At 41.8% G+C, this 17,147-nt stretch overlaps 1 protein-coding gene across 3 annotated transcripts in view; it reads left to right on the top strand.

Annotated features, from left to right (window-relative positions):
• Window positions 1-3,760: 3,760 nt before the first annotated feature.
• Window positions 3,761-17,147, top strand: part of LOC123516817 (anoctamin-7-like) — a 219,194-nt gene continuing 205,807 nt past the window's right edge. The window contains exon 1 of one of the 3 annotated variants that reach the window (XM_045276513.1): window positions 3,761-4,043. The gene's annotated coding sequence lies outside the window, so the exon portion shown is untranslated. The remainder of the gene's footprint in view (window positions 4,044-17,147) is intronic. The other 2 variants (XM_045276516.1, XM_045276517.1) reach the window with 2 other exon arrangements.

Consider the following 17,147-nt stretch of genomic DNA (forward strand, 5'->3'; position numbering starts at 1 on the left):
TGAGTTTTCGTATAGAATGAGAAATTTTTTCATCGTCGTGCTGCTGGCCGGGGTCCGCGTAGCGTGGACCTTGACGGAGGGAACACCTAACTGTCCCGTGGTCGGGAACTGGAGTGACTCCGAGGGCACGAAGGTGCTGGGCGTGTGGAGTTTCTCTCTGAACAACGCATCAAACATTGGCGGTATAGATCTCAGCGTGAACGGCTACAAGATTACTCACGAGAACCATAACTCCACTACTACGAATATTTACAGCAATCCCGCTTTTGTTGTTCTGGTAACGAACGCCACGGGTCCCAACAATCATTTCAGCACCGAAAAGACGATCGTGCAGCTTCTTTGTGCCAACAACATTCTTTACGTTGATGTCTTACCGGTCTCTGATTCAGCAATGGAGGAGATGGCGTTCGCACTCCGCCGCAGCACGGTGTTGCCGCTGAACGAGGAACCCCAGGAGCCGCCCATAGCCTCTCCTGCCGTCACTCCACAGTTCATCCTCGTCAATATCACCTTACCCCGGCGCCAGGACGATGACACCGGTGAATACATGGAGAGCTATTCTGGTGACGAGCGCGAAGCCTCCTTAGGACTCTCCCAGGCTGAGACGACCGTTTGAGTATTGTGTTTTTTGAGCCCACTTCTAGAGATGCATGTCCTCCTAAAACATGAGAAAGGATGTGAAATACATGCATGATATTATATAAAAGTTTTCCAGGAGTTGCGCTGAGTTTTCTTTTTGCACTAGATTACATAATCATAGAAAACAATAAGTAAAAGGAGTATTAGATTTACAATTGTTAGCCCTTAAAAAATCACATCCCTTAAAGGAAGAAAACTTTTCTATATGAGTAACTAATGTATTTATGCGAGCTCTCGTAGGGTCTGCTATGACAACGAAAGCGACAGCAGCATCAGTATCATCATCAACAACAACACCAAAAACAATAACAACAACAACTGCTGCTAATCCTACTGTTCCTGCTAATACCACCACCATTACCAACACTACCATCAACATGTGCTGCTGCTGCTGCTGCTGTTGCTGTTGCTGCTGCTGCTGGTTACTAAGATGCTTTGAATAACAATAAAATTGTGCCTTGCTGGATTTATGTGTTTAATTTCTTTTTAGTTTCCTCTTTAGTCTCATTTGTATTCCTTTTCTCCTTTTCTGTTTCATCTTGGGTCTCTCTTCTCCTTGTTCTTCCTCTTTTCCTCTCGTTTCTTTTCCTTTCCTTTCTTCCCCTTTCTCTTTTTTTTCTTAATTTTGAGCCTGTTTTCCTTTTTTCTTTTTCCCTTCTTATCCTTTCTCTCCTTTTCGGTATATTGTCATGTCAACTATTTGTATGTATGAATCTCTCTCTCTCTCTCTCTCTCTCTCTCTCTCTCTCTCTCTCTCTCTCTCTCTCTCTCTCTCTCTCTCTCTCTGTGTGTGTGTGTGTGTGTGTGTGTATCAACATCGTGGTGTAATGCTGCTCTATTGAAGTGTGGGATAGTTTGCGTTGCTGCGTCTACTGTGGTGGGTGCTGTAGTTTCCTGTGGTGTAGCGTGCTGTGTTGGTCCTGTAAGATGCTGTGGCTGGTGTGGTGTGCGTCGTAAACTGTAGCAGCATATTGCAGTGTCGGTGGTGTGGTGTGATGCTGCAACTGCGTGGTGGTGCATTATTAAGTATGTAAAGATGAACCTGCGTTATGCTCGTTGACTGCGCGTCGTGAGGAGGAATTTTCAGGCTTGGTGATCATTTCCAGGAAGAGAATGAAAGGGCGACTATGAGGGAAGAAAGAGAAACAAGGAAAAAAAAAAAAATCAGGATGCGATAGTTGTATATAGCTCTTGTGATGATGATGATGATGATGATGATGACAATAACGGGATGGTATGATGGCGTCCCTATAGCAATGAATCGTCTTTTATGATACTGAAATCTACGAAAGTATGGATATCATCTAACTTAGACGTGAATGCTGGTAGAAAAAAAGGAAAGGAGGAAAAGGAGAAGTATTGCTAGTAAGTGAAAAGGATCAAATCAGAAGTACGAGGAAAGATGAGAGAGAGAAATGATAAGAGGGAAGCTGGGAAGGCCAAGAAAATTGAAGGATGGGGAGGAGAAAGGGAGAGTAGACGGCAAGAATGAGAGAGAGAGAGAGAGAGAGAGAGAGAGAGAGAGAGAGAGAGAGAGAGAGAGAGAGAGAGAGAGAGAGAGAGAGAGAGAGAGAGTCCCAAGGGAGCCGTGAGAGAAGATGTTCACTTACTTGTCTGTCTGCTTTGACGCATTCCAAACGTCTGGCACTTTTACTCAATCTGACTCTTGGCAGTTCGTAACTTTAGACAATTTGTCAATATCTGTTTATTTATTAGTGCTGTTACGGTAAGTAAAACGGCAATTGTGTTGAATTCCAGGGTGGCGCAAGCTGCTGCCCATACGTACATTAGAAAGACAGGATATACTGCAGCAAAGCATACCAATAGTTTTTATCTTTGTAACCACACACACACACACACACACACACACACACACACACACACACACACACAAGCTTCTTGCTGAATAAAACATAATCATCTTGCTGTTTTTTTTATGAAGAAAAATAAGGAAAACTTGATGAAATGTCGTATTGCTATTCATCTTGGCAACAAAAGATGTCAGAAAATAGAATAAAGTTAATGCGAAAGGAATACGAGAGAGTGCCTGGGTTGACAGCACTACCTTTTATCTCTCTCTCTCTCTCTCTCTCTCTCTCTCTCTCTCTCTCTCTCGTGTAAACAGAAACAATGGCTGAGAAATGTAAAAAGTTGAGGAGAGGAGTTTTTCGCCAGTCTGAACAATGGCATATGCTTCTGTTGGTTCTATTTATGTCAAGGAAGGCGCTACAATACATCAATCAGTCATCAAAGAACAGAATGGCTTGAAATACGGAGGAGGTGAGCCACAGAAGATATGGAGTGTACTGAAAGACTTTATATTTCTGTCTGTTAATTTCCGGGCCTTTCGTCCGTAGGTGAAGATTGAGACTATTATATCTAGGAAGGGTTGGGTTGGCAGTAAGCATTTAAGTCCATGGGAAGTACTTTGTTTTGTCATCTGAAATTTTACCTATATCTATTGAAGTTTTAGTAAGTCTCTCTGAAGTTTTCCTTTTCACTCCTCAGGGTTTTTCTTGGTCAGCCGTCCAATGTATCAGTGATTGGTTAAAGAAGGTAGTAAGTGAAAGGGTGTTGGTTGAAAGAAAAAGAGACGCGTAATGTTGATTATTCAAGAGAAGGAGGGTGTAGAGAGGGAGCAGAAAAACAAAGGAGCGATAGTGGGAAAGAGGCGTGGGATGGAGAAGGGGAGAAGGGTGTCGATTATGGAGTAGGGGGGAAATGAAAGGAAAAAATGGATTGAGAGTGAACGAGAACAGAAAGGAAAATGAGAGAAAATGAAGAATGAAATAATAAAAGTTGAAAAGAATAAGAGGATGAAGAAAATATCTGAAACTAATCTCATTACTAAAAGAAGGTATGATTTTTTTTATTACAATTAGGTGATTTTAACCTAACGAGGGAACGACTGTGTGACGCAGAAGCGCAAAGTGACAACAGCGCTGCGCGACAAGGAATCGCTTGCCAAGACTAAACCGAACGAAATGAAGCAAATGCTGGAAAGTATCGTGTGAGGGAAAGGTCAAGTAATGATAGTCGATGGTGTGAAATACTCTTGGTCAAAGGTTAAAGGTTTTAAGATTAATCGGGTGGGCAAAGCAACATCGGCAGCGGGTTGGTATGATCGCTGCTCCCTGCGCATCGGCTGGCCCGGCAGTGAGGCTTAGCGCTCGGTGGGAGGAGGTTGTACGAAATCCTCGCTCCCTCATACCTTGACCGGACTCCTGTTTCAGCGTTGGGACAGTAGCATATCTGGACGATTTTGATCACAAAGAAGTTCCTGACTGGCTATTCATTGAAGGGAAGGAAGTAGTAATTGTGAAGTGGTGGAAAGTGTTCTAAGTGGAAGTTTTATTACACAGAGTTCCGAACTGCCATCCAAAGAGGAACTGCTGCTTGAAAAGGTAAGTTGATCCTGACATTATAATGATATACTGTGGAGTTAAGGTAGGAAAGTTGCAAGGTTAAGCTTCATTATTTTCAAGAGATACTTCCACATCCTTGTTAGTATTTTTCTTGCCCAAGAGAACTTTGAATTAAAGGATATGAAATAGTTTAATTTCCAGTTGTACGTTTATGAACTAGCTATATATTTATGTATATGTGATGAGGAAACTGGTGTATTCTGTGTGTGTGCTGGTGTGAGGACAGACCGGACAGTGCCAGTGGGTGATATGCCACGGTCACTATGGTCGTAACTCGTAAATATCACTGTTGGGTCCTCCTCGCTGGACTCCCACCGTCCCGGATTAGATCACGTGTAGTTGCGCGGGATCGCCTTTTCTCATTTTTTTTTTCGATTTTTTTTACTATGGTGTATTTCTTTTGATTTTTCATTTATTTACTCTTGTTCTAGCTTTGTTTTTACTTAATTTGTTATTCTTCCTTTAGCTGATATTTTGATGGTGGTAATCACAATCTTTAATGATTTTTCTCTGATTTAAAACTACTCCTCTATCGTGTACTCACTTTCCTAACCAACATCTGTTCTACTTTCTTGTTCTTAATTTCCAAAAGCCGCGCTCTGTATCCTTAATATTTTTCACCTCTTCCTTGTCTACAAAATCAGATAAAAAAAAAATACTGTGATTTGATTTTTGTGTTCTTATGGGTGTTGTAGTTTCCCCACTCATCCGTGATTATCACACTGCGTAATGAAACACTGGGGCTCCGGGACTTCGAGACGATCTGACTGTTTGCCAGTCCTACCATCGAAACAAGCAGTCAGGAATATGGTAGCAGGTTGTGACAGTGGACTACATTTTCTTCCTGGTGGCTCGCAGTCTCCAAGAGATAATGTGCTCCCTCAACGATCTGGTTAATACTGTTCCCTGGTCTAGAATTGATGTTTCATGTATGTTTGTTTATCTGTCTGTCGTCTCCATGGATTTTTTTTTCCCTTGAGAATCAAATGAAAGATGTATAGTAATTTTCCGGTTTCACGTCGCATTAGTCATGTGATTTTTCTTTGTTACCTTTTTTTTTTATACTATTGCATGCTTCGGAGGACTAGCTGGTTATTGATATATTAATTTGTTTATTATAATTCTGTTTATCAATATTTGAATAGCTTACTTCATTGATTTTTACTGTGGTGAGCACTTTCCCTTATTTTTAAGTTTTAGGATCTGCTGAGAATGTATCAGTTACCGGGTTTTGTAATGAGACTGTCAGTAGATAGAAGGATTGTATACCGAGAGAAAACACTAAATGCAATGGAACTGAATGCATAGCGATAATCGACTTCTGATCCCGAGTGTACACGATTGCACCCGTGGACCAGTAGACCCGCCATGCCGCAGGGCCGAGCGATATCAGTGAGTGATGTGTGCTTGGCTTTCCACTACCAAGAGGAGGCAGTGGAAAGGGAGACTATATGTAAGGTGCAGCGTCTCTTGACACTCTCCAGTGTTGTTTCTGGTGATGAATTCTCTCATACTTAAACATAACCATTTCTTATTAGGTTTATTAAATTTTTAAACTTAACCGAACGACATTACTTAATAATTCGACAATGAAACTTGCATTGTATTAGGTTGTCAATTTACATAGTCAGTAGGGATATTGTAATGAGGATCAGATGAATTTATGGGTTGGGATGTTAGGCGAATAGGTGAATGCATATTGTAGAAAGGGACTGCCATGTATAGGCGTACTGTTTTTTCTTCAGGTCTTTTTTGTTGCTATGTTCATAATTCCTAACAGGTCTACAAGTCAGACTCAGTCACATTATTGCAACATTGTACTAGAAAATACCATTCATTCGCACACCAACACAGTAATTCCGCGATGCAATCAGCCCACAACACGTGATGCAACACTCCATCTCGATCTAACAACTGGAATTGATTGAGTTAAGGCGCTGTAATAACAGGGACGTACGGCACCTGGTAGGGATACGACACATACGCGGGGAATAGGAGGATAACCGACATGAGAGCAGAACTACAATTTGTCACTCTTCTTCCTCCTCCTTTCGTCTCGTTGTTGTTGTTCTTTTTCTTCTTTTTCCTTTTCATGTTCCTCTTCTTTCTTTTCTTCTTTTCCTGTTTTTATTCCCTTCCTTCCCCTCTTCTTCCTCCTCCTCCTCCTCCTCCTCCTCCTCCTCCTCCTCCTCCTCCTCCTCCTCCTCCTCCTCCTCCTACTACTACTACTACTACTACTACTACTACTACTACTACTACTACTACTACTACTACTACTACTACTACTATTATTACTACTACTACTATTTATTACTATTACTACTATTACTATTACTAGTATTGCTACTACTACTACTACTACTACTACTACTACTACTTGTCCTCTTGTACACAATCCTGCAATCTTTACCGTTATCTACAATACATAAGCACTAGTATTTCTGTTGTGCCTCAGTCGTTAGATGGAACAATAACCGAGACACTTTCCTTTACATTTGTCCAGGAAGAGACCATTCCACTGATGAGTGCCGCTCCTCGTTACTGTCACATATCGACCTGTCATACCTCACAACCCACGCCTCGTTCCGCCTCTCCACATGCCTTTCGTTCCTGTCCTTCGCCACACTTATTATGATCCTCCTCTTCTTCCTCCTCCTTCCTTTTAATCTGTTATTGTGAAGTGCCGTACCATACTTCTTCGTCTGTACCTTTTTTTACTCATAAACTTCACGATCAGTCTCGGGTTTCCATATATGTTTTGTTCCTGTCTTTCTCGTCACTCATGATCCTCTTGTTTTACGTCCTCATCCCTTCAGTCTTTCCCTGTAAACTGCCTGCATTTTCCCTACCTTCACCTCATCCTCTACCTCAAAAACTTCACGATCATTCACACGTCTCCACATGCCAATCGTTCCTGTCCTGCGTGCCACTCATTACGATCATCCTCTTCTTTCTAGCCACCCCTTTTTTGTCTCTCCTTTTGAGCCGCCATGCCTTCCCTGCATTCACCTGTTTTCTTGCACCTCTTCCCCTTCACACTCACTCGGACCATCCTCCATCCGGCCACAGAAATCAGAGAGACGTTTGCGTGTATTTATATTCATTTACATTTTTCAGGGTTTAATGTACCTAGCTTAGTCTGTGATTGCCGTTTTCTGTCTTTCGTTCATGTTTTTTTTTCATCTACCTGCAACATTTATTCGTACTACCTTACCTATACTTCTCTCTCACCTGCTTTCATCTCTCACATTCCTCTGCTTTCTTTCCTTGCCTTGTTTCCATCTCACAGTCCTACTTGCCTCAGATTGTCAGTCGTTAGTCTCTGGTACAAGTATTAGGAGGAGGCACAGCTGGCAGACGGGCAAGACCATCGCCAAGTCATGCTGGAATCTTCCCCCGTGCTGTGTTTGTTATACTGGCCTGAGAGGTGCTTAGTGCCCGCTGGGGTGAGAAAGGAGATCGCTTAGTTTCGGGGAGAGAGAGAGAGAGAGAGAGAGAGAGAGAGAGAGAGAGAGAGAGAGAGAGAGAGAGAGAGAGAGAGAGAGAGCGTTCTCGAGTGAGTGAGTGAGTGAGTGAGTGTGTGTGTGTGTGTGTGTGTGTGTGTGTGTGTGTGTGTGTGTGTGTGTGTGTGTGTGTGTGTGTGTGAGTGACAGTGCTTTATGTAAGAGAGGGGAACTGGCCAAGGGCAACAAAAATATAAGAGAAAAATACCCATTCAATCGCCAATCTCTATAGAGCTGATAGAATTAGCCAGAGGATAGAGACAAATGTCCTGAAACCTTCCTCTTGAATGAAGTCAAGTCATAGGAAGTTGGAATTTTGAAGTTGGAAACATTGACGGTGTAAGACAGTGACCTGGGAACTTCAGGTGCTTGAAAGTGACAGAGCTGAACAGTGATGAGGGAGGTGTGCGTAATTGACAGTGACAGTAGTGACTCCCTCGATCACAAAGCCGTCCCATTCAGCAGCTTTAAATGAACGATGAACGACACTGACATTGCATTGCTCCTTCATAGCTAAAGATCACCTCCTACTGAACACTATGTAACATTCTTTCATGTACATTATGTTTAGACTTGAGAGAGAGAGAGAGAGAGAGAGAGAGAGAGAGAGAGAGAGAGAAAGGGGAAATCTTTCCAATTTATTTAAGGAAAGAGCTTTTGAAAGAAAGGAAAAAAAAAAAACTGATTAATTAACACCCAAATTCACGCCTTATTGAAGAGATTCGTGCTTCCAAAAGTTAACTCATTTGGCCTTTGCTCTTCATCAGCCTAACGGGAGGTCCACAAGAGGGTTCAGGACTCGAGGGAATACCAACGCTTGCATTGAATAGATAATTCGAAAGAACAATTAATTTAAAATGCTGCGAGCGGTCGGCAAAGTGTTGGAAGCTCGAAAAAAACAAATCGCGGAATATAAACGCATCCATTTCCACCGTATATATTTATCGCTTTCACTGACTACGTACATTTATTAGCAACCGAAGGCAGAGTCAAATAAAATGGCATTGGTCCTTTCTCCTTCCTGTGTTGTCATGATTAAATCTTTCGTACATTTAAAGCAGGAATAGTCAAATGGCCACTTACTATTTTTTTTCCATACCCTAGCGAACGAAGAAACCTTTTTATTCTGAGGTGGAACTCTGGCCTTGGGGAAAACAAGCTATATACAAAGAAAAGAAAAGACCCTATCAAGTTACCAGCCTCCAGAGTGAAAATAAAAGAAATGAGGAATAGTTGCTTAAACTTTATATTTCTACACGTGCAATAAAACAAAGAGTAGCATCTTATGGGGGATCATGAACAGGTAGACACAAGGAAAATCTTTCAAGTGAGGTGTCGATGAAGGGCGGGGCGGTAAGTGGCGCGTCTATTCATCTGGCGGAGTGGTTAAAGGGCAGGCGGCGATAAAGGCACGACGGCGAGAAAATGAGTCAGGGGTGGTAGGGCGAAGGAGGCCTGCTGAGTAACTAGGTAGGTAGCGGCTTGCACCTGATGGCCGTGCACCTAATGGCGGCCTGGAAAAGAGAGAGTGAGAGTGAGAGTGATAGAGTTTAGTTTCTCTTTCTTTCTCTCTCTCTCTCTCTCTCTCTCTCTCTCTCTCTCTCTCTCTCTCTCTCTCTCTCTCTCTCATATCAATCATCCATGCAATAATAACATATATCAACAAAATGAACCTCAAATACTAACCCTCAACTTGTTTTTCCTGTTTTTTCTCTTCATTCAGTCAACATGGTACAAGTTTTTGTTTACTTTACCACCACCACCACCACCACCACCACCACCACCACCACCACCAGCATCATGTATAAGTAAATAAGGAAAAAAACGTAATAGCCTGCTCAGCTTACGAACCCCTAGCGCATATTGACTTAGGTGTCAGATGGTGAGGTAGGACACAGTGGCGAGGTTAAGCTAGTGGTGTTGCTTTCCAGACAAGGCCGAAGGGGCAGGTAGGGTCCTTAAGTGTGTGTGTGTGTGTGTGTGTGTGTGTGTGTGTGTGTGTGTGTGTGTGTGTGTGTGTGTGTGTGTGTGTGTTTATGTTTAGTCAGTAGAGCAGAATCAAAGTTTTTTACCTGAGCTCTTAATCCATTGTTGCGTTTCGTACCCTAAGGACTACAACAATAGCAACATTAACAACAACTACAACTGCAATCACTTCTAACACTACTGCTACTACTACTACTACTACTACTACTACTACTACTACTACTACTACTTCTACTACCACTACTACTACTACCACTACTACTACTACCACCACCACCACCACCACCACCACCACCACCACCACCACCACCACCACCACCACCAACACCACCACCACACCACCACCACCACCACCACCACCACCACCACCACCACCACCACCACCACCACCACCACCACCACCACCACCACCACACACCACCACCACCACCACTGCACCACCACCACCACCACCACACCACCACCACCACCACCACCACCACCAACACCACATTACCACTGCTGACCACTGACACCACACCACCACCACACCACCACCACCACCACACCACCACCACCACCACCACCACTGCTGCTGCTGCTGCTGCTGCTGCTGCTCACCACTGCTGCACACCACTTTTACCACTGCCACCACCACCACCACCACCACCACCACCACCACTACCACTGCTACCACCACCACCACCACTGCACCACCACCACTACCACTACTACTACTACCACTACCACTGCTACTACTGCTATTACTGCTACTACTACTACTACTACTGCTATTACTACTACTAGTGCTACTACTGCTACTACTAACACTACTACTGCTACTACTACTACTACTACTACTACTACTACTACTACTACTACTACTACTACTACTACTACTACGAAGACCAGATGTGCAGTGGGAGTGAAATTTTTGAGAAGTACTCCTTCGGTTCTCCTTCCTGCGTGGCCTTCCTCCCTCTTTTCCTATATTTTTCATTCAGCGGTTCACGAGGATGTCCCTTTCCCGGAGGCTTGAGGGTGTAAAGGTTGCGTAAGGCAATACAAAAAATGCGTCTACTCCTTAATGTTTCGCGAGTTTGTGACTGACTGAGTGACTGGATCCTGGAAGTGACTTGAATTTGTAACGAGTGAGTGAGTGAGTGAGGTAGCGGTGAAAGGGAAATGGATGGGAATGTTTGAGTTTTGTCTTCCGCGTGGAGTGTCTATTGGAAAACATCGAGGCTTGGAGGTGACGAAGTGACTTGGGTGCCTATTTTCCATGGGGATCATTTACCGTTTATTGGCAGTTTATGTGCATTGAATTTACTGTTTAGCGTGCACTTCGTGTTGACGTAACTATTGACTGGCGACTTGGAATGCCTTCTCAAATAAGTAAATGAATAAATAAGGACAAAAGAATTTACAAGTAGCAACATATTCTCAGGTCCCTCTTGAGATGTTTGAATGTACACTTATCTGCTCCAAACTTCTCTGTTATTAAGTCTTTCTCTTTCCACGGGGAGAAGTATAGTTAATTTTTTTTTCTTTAATTGTCATTGTCCTTGAAACTTCCTCTTTTATGCATAAATGTACGAAGAAAAGAAAAAAAACTGTACCAGACCATTAAATTAACATAATGAATCATAATTGTCAACGGTAACCGGTGTTCTCTTTCTGAAGCTGTATTTTGTCCTTGAATATTCCTCCATTGTACATTAAGAAAGCAAGCACACACACACACACACACACACACACACACACACACACACACACACACACACACACACACACACACACACACACACACTCTTACCAGACCATTACATTAATTTAAGAAGCCATAGCGGTCGAAGGATAAACTTTATGAAGGCTCCCGTCGCTTGCTTTGAGACTGAAATGAACTCTATTGTAAGCATCAGACGTCCGCCATGAAATGTATATACCAGGGATGCATGCTGAAGGAGGGGGTGGGGAAGGTTGATCGATCTCCTCACGCCATGGGATTAATAATTTTCATCATGCTGGACTGTTCTTCTTTCTCTTCCCTATTCTCGTCTTCCCTTCGTCGTGCCCCAACCTTTCCTCCCTTCCCTCGCCCTTCAACGGTTTCATGTTTTCTTTTTTACTCGTTTTATTTTATTACTATTTTTACCCTTTCCTCTGATGTGTCTCCTTTTTTTTCTCTCTTATTCTTGCTCTGTCATTATTTCTTTCTTCCACCTTTTCTGTTAAGTTTAATCCTTTCTTTGTCCTTCATTTTCCTCCTCCTCTTCCTCTTCCTGCTCCTCCACCTCATTCATCCATGATAATGTCTGTCTGTCTATCTGTCTGTTTGTCAGTATAATCATCTATTTGTTTAATTTAGTGACAGCCTTTGTATATACTTACCATCCTATCTGCTGCTGGTTAATGTATAAGTTACATGTCCTCCATTCATTACGTTTGTCCTCAGTCTTTATCGGCTTCCTGCATGATTGACAAAGGAACTGTGACTAAACGTGCGAAAAACCAGGAGAGAAACGAACCTGCTGTACGGGATTACTTGTTGAGGGATATTTAGTGAAAAAAAAAGAAAATAAACGGAGTAAAAGTTGGGAAAAAAATAATGTAGCTTTTTCAGAAATATACTTGTGGTGGTTCTATCTGTTATGGCCAGATCCACGGAAATGTTAATAAAAATGTGGAACAAAATAACACGTGTATAGGTGGTTAACTGAAAAAAAGATATGATGCAGTATTGATAACACACACACACACACACACACACACACACACACACACACACACACACACACAGACACACACACAAGAATAGAGGAATGTAGGGCGAGAAAAGAAAAACAAAGGCAGGCACTGGTAAAAAAATAATAAATTGAAATTAGAGAAGAGAACCGTATATAAATGATGGAGGAAAAATATGTAGATAACCTATTTTGTACTTACAAGTCCAGGGATTGATTTTGACATTAAAAGAAAAAAAAAATCTTTAAAAGGGTTGCATATTGTCAATAATGATACAAGAAAAGTACTAAAATAAATGTAGCTTCATAGAAATATTGGACTGAAAGATATTGTAAGCATTTAATTTTTTTGTTTTTACATTAAGGAGACTGGAATGAAAACCAGCTTTGACGTTTAAGAAAAATATGTATCACGTTTATATATTGTGAAGAAATGAGACACAAGATTAAGTACTTAATAGGAATATATAGAAATGTTAACTGAAAAGATATTGCAACACTCTTTTTCCTTTCTTCCGTCATTAAGACAGGAGTGAAGATTAACTACGATATTTGGAGAGAGAAGAGATTCATATAACGTTTCCATGTTGTTAAAGTTTGAAACAACAGATAGAATATTCGAATTAAGGCAATGGTAGATATATAGAAATGTTTGGATAGATGTATTTTTTTTTTCATTAGCAAGAGTGCAAAATAAGGTTAGGTATTGGCAAGGGAGAAGTGGAATGCTGAATGCTGGTCAAGTTGAAGTGAAGGGAAAGGTTGTGTAAGGCTGGTGCAGAACTACGGAAGGTTAAATGTTAAAAAAATGGAAATGGTGCAGTGACCCCTCTCTCTCTCTCTCTCTCTCTCTCTCTCTCTCTCTCTCTCTCTCTCTCTCTCTTCGTCTGTAGGCTTGTATATTGTTTTTCTCCCAATTATGTCTTGTGGAACAGTCATGAGTGGGTGAGAATCTAAGGCCTCACAACGACCGTCCCTGTTTTGCAGTGCCTGGTAGCATACTGGTGATGTAGGAAGCAATGGGGTGCTGGTATGAGGTACTGGAGTGGTGAAAAAGACAGAGCAGACGAAAAAGTTTAAGATTGATTAAGTTCGACTAAATAATGAAGAGGGAGAAATAATGGTAGATGATAAGTGTTATTTTAATTAGGGGATTTAAAAATAGAACAGTATATAGATTCATAGATAGGTAAGGCAGTCATAGGATGGTTAGTTTTGTAAAGGGACTGCCACGTCTAGGCCTGATAGCTTCTTCCAGCTTCCTTTATGTTTTAATGTAACTAAATGGGGATATGAATTTAGTTTTACTTGGATGGCTTGGGATGGAAGGAGAGAAAGACGGAAGGATTAAGTTTGGAGAGGCCATTGTTCTTCACTGAAATTACAGACTGGTGATGATAATGCTGCTGCTGTCATAGTAGTGATCTTTGGGAATTGACTTCACTTAGGAATTATAAATAGGTCAATCTATTAGCGTTATTACATATCGCGTGCGTGTCGCAGTGTGTTAGTTGGCGTGTGTTTGATGCAGCAAGTCGCAGTATGCCGGTCAATACTCGTAACAGAGCGTAAGCCACCACATGGTCACGGCCACTTTTTTCAAGGCGGCGATGACATTCAACCCAACAAATCCTTTATTCTCCCTTCCACTCACCTGCTCTCGAGTATGTCCTGCAGATCATGATTCGAATACTGACATTTCCTGTGTAAAGCCGACACCTTAAAGATAATACGAGTGATAAGTGAATGTCAGTCTTTAGTCTAGCGTCGGTGGAGGAAGTTTGCTTCACCAACAAGGAAGCAAAGCATGGAGAGTGCGCGGCTTTGCATAACTGCATGTGTGAATTTGCAATTTGAGAAGTGAGTGATGAATAGGGCTAGCTTGTACGCACGCACGCGGCACGCACGCACGCACGCACGCACGCACGCACGCACTGCAGCATCTTGTTCCACGTTGCCAATATTCAAAACACGGCACATTGCCATCTCCCATGCAGGCGGCCACTCCAGCCTTCAACCTGACGAGACTAACAAAATCCCGTCATTCTCTGTGGTCGTTTCCTTCTAGCTGCCTGACATGTGAAGGCTCCACTGACTACGCTGAAGACTGCTCACTGCGTTTAGTCACGTTAGGGATAGAAGAGGGATTCGTAGGCTTAAGTAATTATTTCTTAGACTAAATCTCTTGAAAGGAATTGAAGATCATTTATTTTTTGTAATGATTTACGTATAGAGGAGCTCAAACGTTAAAAAAAGACATGGTAAAAGACCACATACTAACCATTTAATTCCCATAAGTGTTTAGACGTCCTCGCTCTTGAAATAGTTGAACTCATAGCAGATAAAAAAAAAAAAGATAGGCACGAAACTCGAGGCATAACAATTTCTATATCGTCCATGCGAAAGGAAGTTAACAATCCCATAAATCTCAGTGAAGTTTAGTAATTATCATAAATGGCTAAGTTTAGAATCGTGGAGTGAGGAAGACTAGCGTGGGTATACAAGATGGGAGAAGAGGCGAACTTCTGTGTGAGTGTGGGGATGGATGTAGTGGTTTAGAAAAGGTCTCATACATAAATGAACCGCCTTAATTTATTCAGTGCCCACGTAGCTGTAGCAAGAACCTCCCATAGGATGTTATGTGTTGTAGGTATCGATTTTATATAGGATAGTATTTTTGATCGTGTTAAATGTATTTGAGACATCGAAGAAATAGCTTGAAGATTTCAGGATGAGGAAACTTTTCAGGTTTTAAGAGTAACGAAAGAGAGAGAGAGAGAGAGAGAGAGAGAGAGAGAGAGAGAGAGAGAGAGAAAAGATAAATGTTGAAGGGACTGAGTGACAGGATGAGCGATAAGGAAGGAGGGGAGGGCAGTGTTGTCTGTCGTGCGGGGAGAGGACACTTGAACACGTATGTACATCACCATCATCACCACCTTTGGTTTCTATGAATCCACGACGTAATAAAGGCTGCTTCCAACCTACGTCACCTGCCTTTCTATTTGTCTTTCCATTTCAGGTTATTGCAAACTAGTTCTCGTTTATCTAATTTTTCTTATTTTTAGTGTCATTTTTTACTATCACTAGTATATTATTGTGGTACGCTAATTGCCTAGTATATCTTCAATACGTAACGTGGCGTATACATATGCAGTTTCATCTTTAACACCACTGAAGATATATTTAACTTTTATCTGCACATAAATTACAAACTTGGAATGTTATGGAAGTTCTTGCACCAAAACTTGAAATTGGTTTGAAGAGAACGAAATTTTCAGAATGATCCAAAGAAAAAAAAAATATATATATATGTGGAGGCTCTTTACAGAAAACGGAGAATTCAGAACAGCCAAGAGAAAACGAAAACTTGCAGGATGATAAGGAGAAGTGAGTATATAATAAGTGGCATGACATGGATATAAGAAACCGAAAACATTAAAGATAGATTATGCGATAGAAAACATACATGATAATACCGAGATCAAAACAGGTGACATCATAAATAATGACACTCGCGGCGTCCTCATGAAGCATTCACGGAGACACATGTATAATGAATCGGCCTTATCTTTACTTAATGCTGAATAATTATCACCATCAGCCGTACTCAGAGGAACATGACGCCACCTGAGCCTCACCACCGTGGATAATTACCTGCTGGATCTCCTTGATTAAGAGGGAAGACAGGTGGGGGTGTAATTAATACTCATAAGGTACCATCTGATGCTGTCTGTTTCTAGGTCGCTTCTTGCCTTGTGTTCAGAAACTCAGCTCACGTATTTTTGTATTGCATATGTATGTTGTGTGGTGTGAATAGCATGCTTATTAATTATTTTAAGGAAGGGAATATTACGAATAAAATTAAAATTGCCGACTTAAGCATTTTCACTATTGTAGGAATTTTACTGTTTCTATATCTGTCTGCTCGTGCACGGATGGGGAGCAGCTTGTTGTAGTGTCGGGGAGGATGGGGGCTGCCGGGAGGAGTAGGTTCCTGTGGCGCGGGTGGTGGAGGAGCTCGGTGGCGAACTGCTGGATGAGGTGCTGCTGGTGGCGAGCCTGAAGGGTGGTGAGGTGCAGTGTGTGTCTGTGTGTTTTCACGCATACACACTAAAATCCCCCCCCCCCCTCTCTCTCTCTCTCTCTCTCTCTCTCTCTCTCTCTCTCTCTCTCTCTCTCTCTCTCTCTCTCTCTCTCTCTGAATGCCTTTAAAATTATCATTGATAGCATTAACCATATGATTCACTATTAACTGACACATACACTCATACTAATAGAATCTTTGATGAATGAAACTTGAACTGATATATACATACTCCTACTAATAGAACCTTTTGATAGAGAAACACTGGTGGAGATGGAGATGGATGGCGATGTTGATATAGTCAAGAAGTAGATAGAAATATAGGGAGAGGAGAGATTGGCAAACACTGAGGGCAAACAGACAGATATTGACGCGTAGCTTAAGGGTCTTTTATAGCCAGCTGATGGGGGAAGGGAAGAAAAAAGTGGGAAGTGGTGATTGCAGGGAAGTTACTTGACGGAATGAGGGGGTGGGAGGAGAGAGAATGGACGAGCAAAGAATATGAATAAGTGACGCGAATGGCAATGGAAAAGATGCACTCAGATGGTGAAGAAGTAGTTTTTATACAAGATACACGTAGAAAAATGGAATGAATGTATAAAGGTGAGAACGGAGGAGAGTAAGGAATATGAATAAGAGACGTGAGTGGGGATGGAAAAGATGGTCTGATTTAATCTTGGAAGGAGCAAAAGGATAAGAGATAATAGTGTACGAAAGGAAAAGAAAGCGGGGAAAGGAGACAGGATATATTGATGGGAAAGAAAATAACAGTACTGAAACTCACGAA

The sequence above is a fragment of the Portunus trituberculatus genome, chromosome 41 (assembly GCF_017591435.1).
Source record: "Portunus trituberculatus isolate SZX2019 chromosome 41, ASM1759143v1, whole genome shotgun sequence".
NCBI classification, from domain to species: Eukaryota; Metazoa; Arthropoda; class Malacostraca; order Decapoda; family Portunidae; genus Portunus; species Portunus trituberculatus.